Raw genomic sequence first — 13196 nt, forward strand, 5'->3', positions numbered from 1 at the left:
CATCTAACTCCTAAAACAATGAACAAGCAACAAATGCAAACACACAAAATGCAATCATCACACTCTATATACAAACAAGAGGCTCAGACAAACGGTTGGGCTTTAGTCGAGAGAGGTCATATCAACCTCGACAAACAAGCCAAAACAGTAGGGGTGTTCTGAAGCTCTTAACCACTAACATTGAGAGTTAGGGTGAAGCTGATGAAAGGTGGTAATGAGGATAAGACCTCATGCTCTTAACCCTGGCCTGGGTGAGCTCAAATCAAAGAAAGCGTGGGGATCCAGAATGAGGGACCCTATTCCACTTGATTGACTCTATACAAAGATCTTGGGTTATGTGTTCAAGAGCATCAGCACGTAGTGCGAGCATAATGAACGAATCACTGAATAACAGGGGATTGATTGCTAATCCCTTCTATCTGTCAATTGCCTCTTCACTTAGGAGGACTTAACAAGTAACATGCCTCACTTGGAGGTCTTTATCACAAATGTAAACAATCACATTCATTGCCTCTTAAGGAGGACTTCAGCCAAATCCCTGCCAAAAAGGCGACAGGGCTTCCAGACTACATGGAGAAACAGAGTGGTTACCTAGGTGGTGTGTCAACCACACTCCAAAGCAAAGCTCAAGCAAGAGCTAAAAGCGACTAATGTACCTGTACAAAGGCCAAACAGTTAATATTGTATTCAGAAAAACCAAACAGACAACAACAGTGTAACTTTCCAGTATCTACACAATGCAAGTCACATGTGCAAGCACTCAAGTGAGTTCATCACCCCAATGGACCTACAACACAACAAAGGTTAGTAATCAAAGCAACCTGCATCTCAAGTAATGAGACCAAACCAAACATTAGTGCTAAATGCTCAATACCTGAAACACAAAACACAATTGGTGAGTACAAACCACTAGTACAAAGACTAGGGTCAAAGGCAAGTCAAATAGTCAAAACAGAAGTCAACATTTCAAATGAAGCACATTCAATCAAATAAGAAAGAGTCCTCAAAAGGACCAAAACTAACTCATAAGGTAAAGCCATCACATGAACAAGATAAGGCAAAGGCAAGCAATGTGATCAAGATTGGACATCAAGAATAGAAAATCCACATCAAAACAGAAATGTGTCCAATGATCATGAAATTTTTTAAGTGAACACAACATGTTATGGACAAACATCATACCAAAAATTATATCCAGAAGCAAACGAATGGTGTATGAATGAAAATGCACAAGTACAAAGCACAAAATGTTACACCAAATGTCACAACATATGTCCATGTGTCCAAAACAGTGGTTTTAAATGATAAAAATGCCAAACAAAAGCCAAAAGACCATGTTACGTGTTAGGATCAAGCATGTCAAATTTCAAGGCGATTGGATAAACCATGAGCATTTCACAAATCAATTAGCACAACATGTCATTTTGGCATCATGTGCAAATAAGCAAGCACAATCAAAAATCCAGAAATACAAAAATCAGGAAATAAATGCTAAAAAAAACTAGACATTAAAATGAACATGTGAAAAAAAATTGGATTAAATTGGACATGTATACTATTTTTTGTGATTTTTACAAGTTGAAGAAAATAAAATGAATTATCATGAAATAATGTGGAAATGATATTTGAAATGAAAAATCAACATGCATCAAGCAGGAATCGAACCAAGGCAAGGCAGGTCAAAGGTGCTTATAATGAAAATCAATTGGATTCAGAAATATGCACACAGGCAAGATCGAACTCGCGTGCCAGGGATCAACGAGGGTTATCAAAACGCCGCGTTTCAATAAGAGGAGAAAACAAGTGAAAATTAAAACGCAAAAGCAAAGGTTCGAACTGGCGTTTGGAAGGTTCATGGCGTGTTCAAAGGAAACCCTAAGCATTGAACCAGACGGCCGAAATAGTGATTCCGGTCGTCTTCTCCGGTCATACGCCGGTGGAGGCATCAAATTTTTTTCCATAATTGAACATGCTATACATCGTTGGAAAGGTCTTGCTACGTAGAACACGAATCTATGATCATCTAAGCCTAGAACTCCATGGATTAAGCAGATCGAACAGAAACATATTGAGCATCAAAATTTCATTTCCACATATCTCACTCGATTCTTAACCAAATTAAATTCTAAAACTATCAGCATCATCAGCAAAGCAAGCTCTACAAGATCATATACATGAAAAGGCAAATAATGAGGATCGAATTTCAAGCTTACTTGATGTGCAGTGTTCAAATCCACGTGTTCAAGGCCTCAAAACTTCCAGATCTTCTTCCTCCACCTTGTTATGAAGCTTGATGCAAGAAACAGCAGTTGAAACTACCTCAATTGAGCTCAATTTTCAAGATCCATCTTCATGTTAAAGCTTTGGATCTGCACGATTTTGGGATGAATTGGACAAAGTGATGGTTGATTCTTGCTCCAAATTACACCAGGATCATGAATCTACCAAGAAAATTGGTGTTTGTGTGAAGAATTTTTGAGTTTTGAAGAGGGAGAAAATTGGGAGGGAAATGAGATTTTTGATCCAAATTTTGTTTTTTTCTTCAATTGTGATTAGGATTTAGCTTTTATATGGTCCATTAATCATGCTGTAATTGAGATTAGGCATTGGCTAATTGAAAATTAAGGAGAAATGAGGTGTGATGCCGAAAATGCAAATGTGAGGTGGCATGAGCAATGTGCACGTGAACAGTGCCATGCAAGGTGCAAATTCACTTAAATTCATCCAACAAACAACATGGAATTGGTATTAGGCTCATGTGATCCACCAAATTTGAATTCTCCATTTTCCCTCCAAAATGCATATGAATGAACACTTGATCATGTGAGCTTCTTTCATGCAAGGCAATGATTGATTTGAAAAGTATTGGTCATGACAAGCATTTTGCAAAAAGAATGGACCAATTTGGAGTTTTGGATCAAAAGTTATGCTATGTTGAACTTCCATGTACAGTTTGTGATGATTTGGCCATAACTTCTCAACCATTCATCAGATGATCATGATATAGGACTTTTTGAAAAGAGGAGAGAAAGATATTCAACTTTCATGTTGACCAAAAATCCATTTGAAGCTTATTTGATGTTGAAAAGTCAAGTTGAATGTGGACCAAAAACTAGCCATTTTTGGAAACTTTCGATTACAGGTGACTTTCCATTTTTGGAAACTTTTGCCATGACTTCAAAATCTTCAGGATAGATGTTTGTCATGATGAATAAACCTTGTTTGAACATGATTGAGGTATTTCCACTCACTTCCTCATCTCAAAGCCCCAGTTAAATGCACAGTTGACTTTTATGGTCCTCAGATGACCTGGAAGTGCACTGATGAATTTGGGCCTAAACCACTTGGTACAATTGCTTCAAAATGAACCCTAGCTCATATAAGCTCTTTAGAATAATCATGTGGCCTTCATCTCAAGGAAATACTTGCTCTTCTGCACAAAGGATCCTCTTGATGCCAAATCTTATTGCCATGGTGCATTGCAATATGGAATGATAAATGTCCTAAAAAATTAATGAATGCATGAATGAGTGAGGGAAAATTTGAGGTGCTACAGGAAGGCCAGGGAATCACGAGGCGGGAGTTGTTACCTCCATGTTACATCAGAAACTCAAATTTGTCAAGAATGGGAAATTAGTCATTGTCGGTGGGGAAAAGGCGTTGTTGGTTAGCCATCTGTCATCTTTCTCTTACGTTGAAGTTGAGGATGAGGTTGGAACTCCATTCCAAGCCTTATCTATTGTTGTTGAAAAGAGAGTTGGGCACCTATGTCCTCATTGAAAGATGCAAGGAAGATTGTTGAAGAAGGTAATGTCGACCAGTGGGGGCAAGTGGTAGAGGTCTCCGATAACAAGAATAGAACCGGTCTGGGTTTTCAACAAGGTTCATCAACTGCTAGATCAGAGGATATGCAACTTAGCTTTCATAGCGGAGGGTTCATTCATGGAAATGAACAACACTTAGCTGTTGTGCTAGAGGATGACGAAGAGGAAGACTACACCAATTTTGTGACGCATATAAAGGCTTGCAACAATTGGATTGTTGTTGATATTTCTGTTATTATGCATCGATCTAAGTAATTGCTTTTATCTATTTTTGAAAATCCTTCTCCTATGCCTAAGGGAGAAGTGAACATTGTTGGGCATTTCAAATTTGATCATCAATAAAATTAATTCTATTCATCCACATCTATGATGTTTGTTTTACTTTTTGTTTTATTCTGAAAATGGTAATCACAAAAAAACATAAATAAATAATATAATTGTCCATCTGCATAATATTTGGTCACAAATTCACTTCTCTAGAATCAAAATATCAAATCATTATGTAGGTTGGTTTCTAACCCCATTGAATATAATGATCCTTCTCCTTCTCCAAATTTTGAATTCCCTGTGTTTGAGGTTGAGGAGGAAAGTGATGAAAAAGTGAGTGATGAATTGTCTCGTCTTCTTGAGCATGAAGGAAAGGCCATTCAGCCATTCGAAGAGCAGATTGAGTTAGTCAACTTGGGTTCTAAAGATGATGTGAAGGAAGTCAAGATTGGGTCTCGATTACGCCCAGACTTTAAGAAGGGGTTGATTGATCTTCTCCGAGAGTATTCAGATGTGTTTTCTTGGTCCTATCAATACATGTCTGGTTTGGATTCTGAGATAGTGGAGCATAGATTGCCATTGAATCCAGAATGCCCGCCAGTCAAGCAGAAGTTGAGAAGAACGCATCCTGATATGGCAGTGAAGATTAAAGAAGAAGTGCAAAAATAGATTGACGCCGGTTTCTTTGTGACCACTGAGTATCCGTATTGGGTAGCCAATATTGTGCATGTGCCAAAGAAATATGGGAAAGTCCGCATGTGTGTTGATTATCGAGATTTGAATAAAGCCAGTCCGAAAGATGATTTTCCTCTGCCACACATTGATATGTTGGTAGACAATACTGCTAAATTCAAAGTCTTTTCGTTTATGGAAGGATTTTTTGGATATAATCAGATCAAGATGGCACCCGAAGATATGGAGAAGACCACATTCATTACACCTTGGGGAACATTCTGTTATAGAGTGATACCTTTCGGTTTGAAGAATGCTTGTGAAACTTACCAGAGAGCAATGACTACTCTTTTTCATGATATGATGCATAAAGAGATTGAAGCTTATGTCGATGATATGATTGATAAATCAATCGATTAAGAGGAGCATGTTGAGCATTTGTTGAAGCTATTTCAGTGTTTGAGGAAGTATAAACTCCGCTTGAATCCCAATAAATGTACATTTGGTGTTCGTTCTAGAAAATTGTTGGGCTTTATTGTCAGCGAGAAAGGTATTGAAGTTGATCATGCCAAGGTCAAAGCAATACAAGAGATACCTGCGCCCAAAACTGAGAAGGCAGTCAAAGGTTTTCTCGGCCGCTTGAATTATATCTCAAGATTCATTTCACACATGACTGCCACATGTGCGCCTATATTCAAGTTTCTTCGGAAAGATCAGTCTTGTGATTGGGCTGAAGATTTCTAGAAAGGTTTTGATAGTATCAAAGAATATCTGCTTGAACCTTCGATCTTGTCTCCACTGTTGAAGGAAGACCGTTGATTATGTATTTGACTGTGCTCGATGAGAGTATGGGTTGTGTTCTTGGTCAACAAGATGAGACTAGAAAGAAAGAATTTGCAATTTAATACCTCAGAAAGAAGTTCACCAACTGTGAGACTCGGTATTCTATGCTGGAGAAAACTTGTTGCGCATTAGCTTGGGTTGCTAAGCGTCAGCGTCAGTATATGTTGAATCATACCACTTGGTTGATATCCAAAATGGATCTAATCAAGTATATATTTAAAAAGCCTTCTTTAATTGGGAGGATTTCCCGTTGGAAGATGTTGTTATCAGAGTATGATATTGAATACCGATCTCAGAAAGCGATCAAAGGTAGTATCTTGGATGACCATTTGGCTCACCAACCGATTGAAGATTACCAGTCAGTGCAGTATAATTTTCCTGATGAAGAAATCTTGTACTTGAAAATGAAAGATTGTGATGAACCATTGCTTGAAGAAGGGTCAGAACCTAGTTCCCGTTGGGGCATGGTATTTGATGGAATTGTTAATCAATATGGTAATGGCAGTGGGGCGGTGATTATTACTCCTCAAGGCACGCATTTTCCATTTACAGCTAGATTGACTTTCAAGCGCATAAAGAATATGGCAGAATATGAAGCTTGCATTATGGGGCTCGAAGAGGCCATTGATCTCAGAATCAAGCATTTAGATGTCTTTGGAGATCCAGCTTTGGTTGTGAATCAAACCAAAGGTGAATGGGAGACAAATCAACCTGGTTTGATACCATATAGAGATTATGTGAGGAGGATTTCAACTAACTTTACAAAGGTTGAGTTTCATCATATCCCTCGAGATGAAAACTGGATGGCAGATGCTCTTGTAACGTTGGCGTCAATGATTGTAGTGAAGTATTGGAATGAAGTTCCCAATTTGACTGTGATGCGTCTTGATAGGCCAGCTCATGTGTTTATTGTTGAAGAGATCAAAGATGAGAAGCCGGGGTATTATGACATCAAGTGTTTCCTCCAAAGTCAGATTTACCCGTCTGGGGCATCCTTAAAAGATAAGAAGACTTTGAGGAGATTACCGTTAATTTTTACCTGAATGGTGATGTATTATACAAGATAAACTTCGATATGGTTTTTCTCAGATGCGTGGATAGACACGAAGCAGACCTATTGATGACTGAAGTCCATGAAGGTTCCTTTGGTACTCTTTCCAATGGACATGCAATGGCGAAGAAGATGTTGCGAGAAGGTTACTATTGGCTGACAATGGACTCTGACTTTTGCAAGTTTGTGAAGAAGTGCCACAAGTGTCAAATATATGCGGATAAGATTCATGTTCCTCCGACACGGTTATCGTACATCCATCCGCACTTCAACAGGGGCAACCCCTTTCTCTCTTGTATATGGTATGGAAGTAGTGCTCCCCGTAGAGGTTGAGATTCCTTCATTGCGTGTGCTCATGAAAGCCAAGTTAACTGAGGTCGAATGGTGTCAAACCAGGTATGATCAGTTGAATTTAATTGAAGAGAAGATATTGATTGCCATGTGTCATGGTCAGTTGTATCAACAAAGGATAAAGAAAGCTTTTGATAAGAAGGTCAGACCTCGCGTGTTCAGAGAAGGTGACCTTGTGCTCAAGAAAACTTTATCGTTCAAAATATATTCTAGGGGCAAAGGGACTCCTAATTATGAAGGCCCATATGTTGTTAAGAAAGCATTTTCAGGCGGTGCTTTAATTCTTACAACTATGGATGGTGAAGAGTTCACTCGTTCTGTGAATGCAGATGCAGTCAAGAAATACTTCGCCTAAAAAGAAAAGAACAACTCGCTAAGTTAAAAACCTGAAAGGGCGGCTTAGGCAAAAATGAGCGTCTCGGTGGAAGGATTAGTGGTCATTTGTATTCAATGTAACCCTTTTCCATGTAAATTACCATCTTCAACTTTGTAAAAAAGCTATGGAGTCTTGTCAATGACAGACTACCATTCTATTAAATAAAGTTGAGATTTTATCCAATTGTTTCTACTCTTGTTTATTTTAGCCAAATAATTTAAATTTTATTGTGATCATTTTCTAAATTTAAAATTTTAAAATAAAAATTATTTTTCTTAAACATATAAAAGCATGAATTTTAAAGCGATCAAAAGGAATGTCAATAGCAGTTCGAAAGCAGTAAGCCCTAAGTGTATAGCACTATTGGTCCACCCCGAGCAGTAGGTGCAATTTCTCTTCCATCCCCGATGACATTCTTCAGCACTCGGTTTTTGTTCTCCATCCCCTGGTATAATAGTCGGCTAAGTTGGTTGATTCAGTTCCCCTGCGGAGTGTTTATCCCCCAGTGGATCTTGTGGTTATTCCCCAGCGAGGTTGGTGATTATTACCCGACCATTTTTATCTCCAACAGAGTAAGGATGTTGTCCTCAACAGTTCGCATGATTGCGGTAGAGCTTTGGTTTCCTCACCAATCATCATCAGATTCTCTCCTGGTCAGAGTTTCCTCCTGGTATCTGAGCAACTATTTATGTTTATCCCCTGCATGGTTGTCTCCCATTTGATTTGGTGTTGACCTAAAATTCCCCGCAGACTCGATAACGGTTTTTCTCAGCAGATCTCCTCCTTCCCCAGTTAGGGTTGAGCCTTTGTGATGTTAATCTCTCTTTTCTCTAGCAGTTGTCTCTCTCTTTTATGGATTGACCGAGGATTGTATCGATGATTCAAATCTACAACACCTTTGTATGCGTTGCGATAGTTTTGTCAGCATAATCATCACATATACATATACATATACATGCACTCACATAATTCCATTATTGTAACATTATTGATTGATTCACTCATGTGATTCTTATTCTCTGTTATGGCGGTACTTTATCCCCATACAAAGTTGGATGTCTGTCCTCCCTCAATTGTAGAGAGTCATCCCCTTAAGCAGAAAGACTTTAACCTTTCTCCTCTCCCCACTGAGTTATTTGCTCGTGGATGATTATTATTTCAGCGTCCTCCCCAGTTGATTATCTGGATGGAATCACTCCCCTTGAGTTATATCCTCATTGGGTTGAGTCTTGATTGACCGTTTCTTTCTAGATCTTACCTAGATAGATGCTTTGGGTCCCCTAAGAGTTTATTACCCAGTAACTGGTAATATTCTTCTTAGCTTGTAGTTTGTCACTTCTTGCCCGAATACCCGAAAAAAGTACCTCTGTTTTCTCCTCAGCAGAGTTCCCCGGTGGATTCATTTTTATGTTGCCCAGGAAGTATGTCCTTGATATGTTCATCCTAACTGATGACGGATATTTTCTTCCCCTGTTTTGAGTTTATCCTTGATATGTTCATCCTAACCGATGACGGATACTCCCACCTTTGGTATTCTACCTAGTAAAAAGGTAGCTGTAATCCCTATCTTGTTCCCCAGAGAGTTAATCTTTGATATGTTCATCTTAACCGATGACGGGTTTTCCTTCTCTTTGTGATCTTCTACCCAATAACTGGTAGTTGTAAATCCTTCTTTGCAGAGTATATCCTTGATATGTTCACTTTAACCGATGACGGATATTCTCTCTGTTGGTATTCTATCCAGTAACTGATAGATGTAATTCCTACTTCTTCCTTACAGAGTCTATCCTTGATATATTCATCTTAACCGGTGACAAATATTTCTCTTTGATGGTATTCTATCTAGCATTCGATAGATGTAATTCCTACTTTTTGGTCAGTTGGTTTATCCTTGATATGTTCATCTTAATCGATGATGGATATCCTCCTTGACATTCCAGGCAAGTCTATCCTTGATCTGTTCATCCTAACCGATGACGGATTTTCTTTCCTTTGAGTTTATCCTTGATATGTTCACTTTAACCGGTGACAGATATTCTCATCCTTGGTCTTCTGCCCAGGAACTGGTAGTTGTAAATCCTGTTTCTGCAGTTCACCCCAGCAAGGCTATTCTTACCCAGTAACTGGTAACGAATACACCCGTCTGGCGGTTCCCAGCGAGTCATCCTTGATATGTTCATCCTAACCGATGACAGATGTCCTCTCTGTCAGATCTTTATTACCTCCTTACCCAGTAGCCGTAATGAAATAAATTTCTACTCCTCCTGTGTCGGAGTCTATTTCTTCTCCAGTTGAGTTGAGTGTGTATTTCCATAGTGAAATCGCTTTTCCTGCATGATTCAAGTATGTCAGTTTTATCCTGATCTACTTGTTTCCCATGCAGATGTTTTTGTTTCCCCGACTGAGTCCTTCCATTTTTATGGAATTCTTCTAGTTCCCCAGCAGTTTTTAAGTCATAGCCTGGCCTATGCATAACCCTTTCATTCCTCCCAGAGTTTATGTTTCCCCAGTGAGCTTTCCTTACGGAATGCATTGTGCTCCGGCGGATGTTCGGTCTCTCTGATTTCTTTTCCTTTGTGGCAATATTTCCCCAAGAAAAGAATTAGCTTTTACATTTCATCATATACATCATAAGGTCTCTTAGGGACCAAAATTTGTTTCAATATATTGTTATTTAATCCCATTCTACTGAGTCGATACGAAGATTTTAACCTTCACCTCCTCAGTTAGAATGTCCTTCAATAGGGGCAGCTGTAAGACCCCAAATTTAGACCCTAAGATCCCTCATGCAGTCTCATCATATGCATTAGCATTGAGATCATACCTTGGCATTCTCCTTACCCCTTTTTGATTGGGTTTGTTTTGGGAGAGATCACCAAGCACTATGTGATTGTATCATACTTGTATATTATCCTTTTTACTAACCAAAATACCAAAAATATGTCTTTGTATTGGCCTAACCCTTTTGTAGGTAGGGCATGATCACCATTGATCTATCAAGTTCACATCTAGGGTTTAAGACCCTCATAGATAAGAGCATAACCAAGAAATGATCCACAATGACTCTAAGTATCATATATTAGTCCCAATGATCTCTACATGTTACTTTGATCAATATTTCTTCAAGAGTTTGAAGTTGGTTTGCCTTGGAAACCCTAGTTTGTCTAGGTATTTTAAGTAACTTCTTCAACAAGCTTCCTCACCAATTGATCAAATTTCTCAAGTGACACTTCAAATTCATCATCTTATGCATATATGATCTACCATGAGCCTAAAAAGTCAAGAGAATTGTAAGTTAGCAAGCTGGTTGATGGTGGTTGGCCAAATGAATTCATCTGATCAAAACTGGGTCCCCCTAGACCCTATCTCCTACAATTTTCATCATATGAAAATGATTCCAAACTAAACGTTACTATAAATTACATTCCAAACAACTTTCATGTTTAAGTCTAGAGCTAATTTTGCTTGGAAAGTCATTTTCTATGTTGAAACATTTTAGATCATTTTGTCTAAACCCTAATTTGAAAGTCAACTCCCCAAGACCATAACTTGCTCAATTATTATGAGATGAAATATTTCCAAGTTTCACAATCAAATCAAGATGTCTACTTCAACTTTGATGTTTGTAGTGAAAGCTAAATCAACTTTTATGAGCATGTGATATGAGGATAAATTATAGGTCTTTTTTGACCTATACCATTGAACAAGTGATTTTCCTCAACTTCAAAAATGCATAACTCTATCATTCTAAATCCAAATGACATGAAATTGGTGACCATTTTTAAGGTATTTTAAATAGATACAACTTTTATGAATACTCTTTTCTCATTTGGAGCTCACATGAAAAGTTAAGTAAGGTGGAACGTTGAGGTATATGACTTGACACTTAGAAAATATTTCAGCATGTTGAAATTTCCAAACTTCCACCTCAAAATTCACCTTGATCCAAGTTCCAAATGGAAAAGTGTCCAACATAATAGTTGTTCCCTTTGATCTAAGCTTTCCAAAGAGTCTGATTTCATCCATTTTGGACAAGGTTTGTTTGGGATGCGCATGGTCTTAACAGGTCTGCATCAAGTGGAAAGATCAAATGTTCAAAACATCAGATAGTATTGCCTTGCCATTCAAGCTTCATTTCAACTTCATTTCAGATGCATTTGGACTAAAATGGATTGCATCATGGGCCTGTACACGCCCATGCAAGCTTGTGCATGACCTTGCCAAATTTGGAAGCAAATTCAAGTGTGCAAATAACATTCCCAATTGCTATAAATACAAGCCCTCTGAGCTCATTTGAAAGGACCTTTGCGCACCAGCTTTTCCCCCTCTCAATGTTTGGAGATTAGAAAACTCCAGGATCCAAAGCTTTGTTTCATTCCCAAACCACTTCTGCAAGCTTCCTGATTGTGATCAAGCAAGGATTGAAGCAAGCAAGATCAAGTTCTGCATAGCATTGAAGGTATTTTCCAGAAATTTTCTTCTCTCCAATTCTCACTCAATTCTCTTGGATCTTTGGTTGTCTGAAGTCCTATCGATGTAGGCAAGAAGATTGAGTTGTTGTGAGGTCAAATCAAAGCGAATCAGTTGACACACCTCAAAATTCAACTCCTCATATCTTTATATATATTTTGAGTTAGTTAAAATTGAGGTCAGATTCGTGCTCTATGCCATTTTTCTTTCAGATCATGTCCTCATTTTTCATTTATATGATGGTGATGACTGCACCAGTCCGGCGAGGTTCGCCTGAGAAGGTGACCGGAGGTTTAACACCGGTGATGTGTTGGATAGGTTCTAAGCCACATGATCAATTCAAAATGTTTTAATCTCACGTGTTAGTTTTGATTACCATCCTTGTGGTGCATTAACTTAAGTCCACGGTGGAAAGCGCGTTGTTGACCACTTGATCTGCCACCTCAATTAATGAGGGAGATCAAGTGGTCCACGTTTTTTTTTCGTATTTTCTGCTTTTCATTTTATTCCTTTGATTTTCATTCATTCATATTAATTTTAAAATTGATCCAAAAAATATAAGAGTTTCACCAAAAAAATTTAAATAAAATCCTCTTTCATATTTTGAATTAAAATTATTTTTTGGATCATTATTAATATTTTCATGATTTAATTAATTTTGTGAATATTTTTAATTATTTAAAAATAATTTTAAGTCTTTAAAAATGATGAAATTTTTTCTCCAAGGTCCTTTGACCTTGTTTGACCTATGATAAATCTCATGGCCATTTCTTTTGTGTTTTGATGAGGTTTTAGGAATTTGACAAACCATATTTAATTTAATGCATTATTTTTAGTATTTTTAAATTGAATAATTGCCAAATAATTGTGTTGAGCCATTGTGATTATTTGTATGAGTTTGACTTGTGTTGTTGGGACTTGGTCATGGTTGATTTGACTTTGCTAGGTTAAGATCATTAGATTTAGGGGATTGATGGAATGTACATTCCATCTCCCAAAATGAATGAATGGTTTAATTTGGTAAAAGTCCTCCTTTGTCTAATTTGAGTTTTGATCTATCCCCCCCTTCATCTTATTCCCCTTCTTTATGCATTCATATCATGGACCTATGATATCTCAATATCATAAGGCTAGTTGATTGAAAATTCAACATAAGTATGGATGAGATTAGGTCACCTCTTTTTCATATTCTTTTTGTGTGTGGTATGTCTCATGAGCATAGTCCATTATACTATGTCTCTAACATGCATTAACACCAAAATTCTATTGTCCGACCTCAAATAGTTGTGACTTCTACATAAGTCCAATTACGATTGCTTAACATAGCGCTAAATTTGTGATA

This window comes from Lathyrus oleraceus, chromosome 5, assembly GCF_024323335.1.
Source record: "Lathyrus oleraceus cultivar Zhongwan6 chromosome 5, CAAS_Psat_ZW6_1.0, whole genome shotgun sequence".
NCBI lineage: Eukaryota > Viridiplantae > Streptophyta > Magnoliopsida > Fabales > Fabaceae > Lathyrus > Lathyrus oleraceus.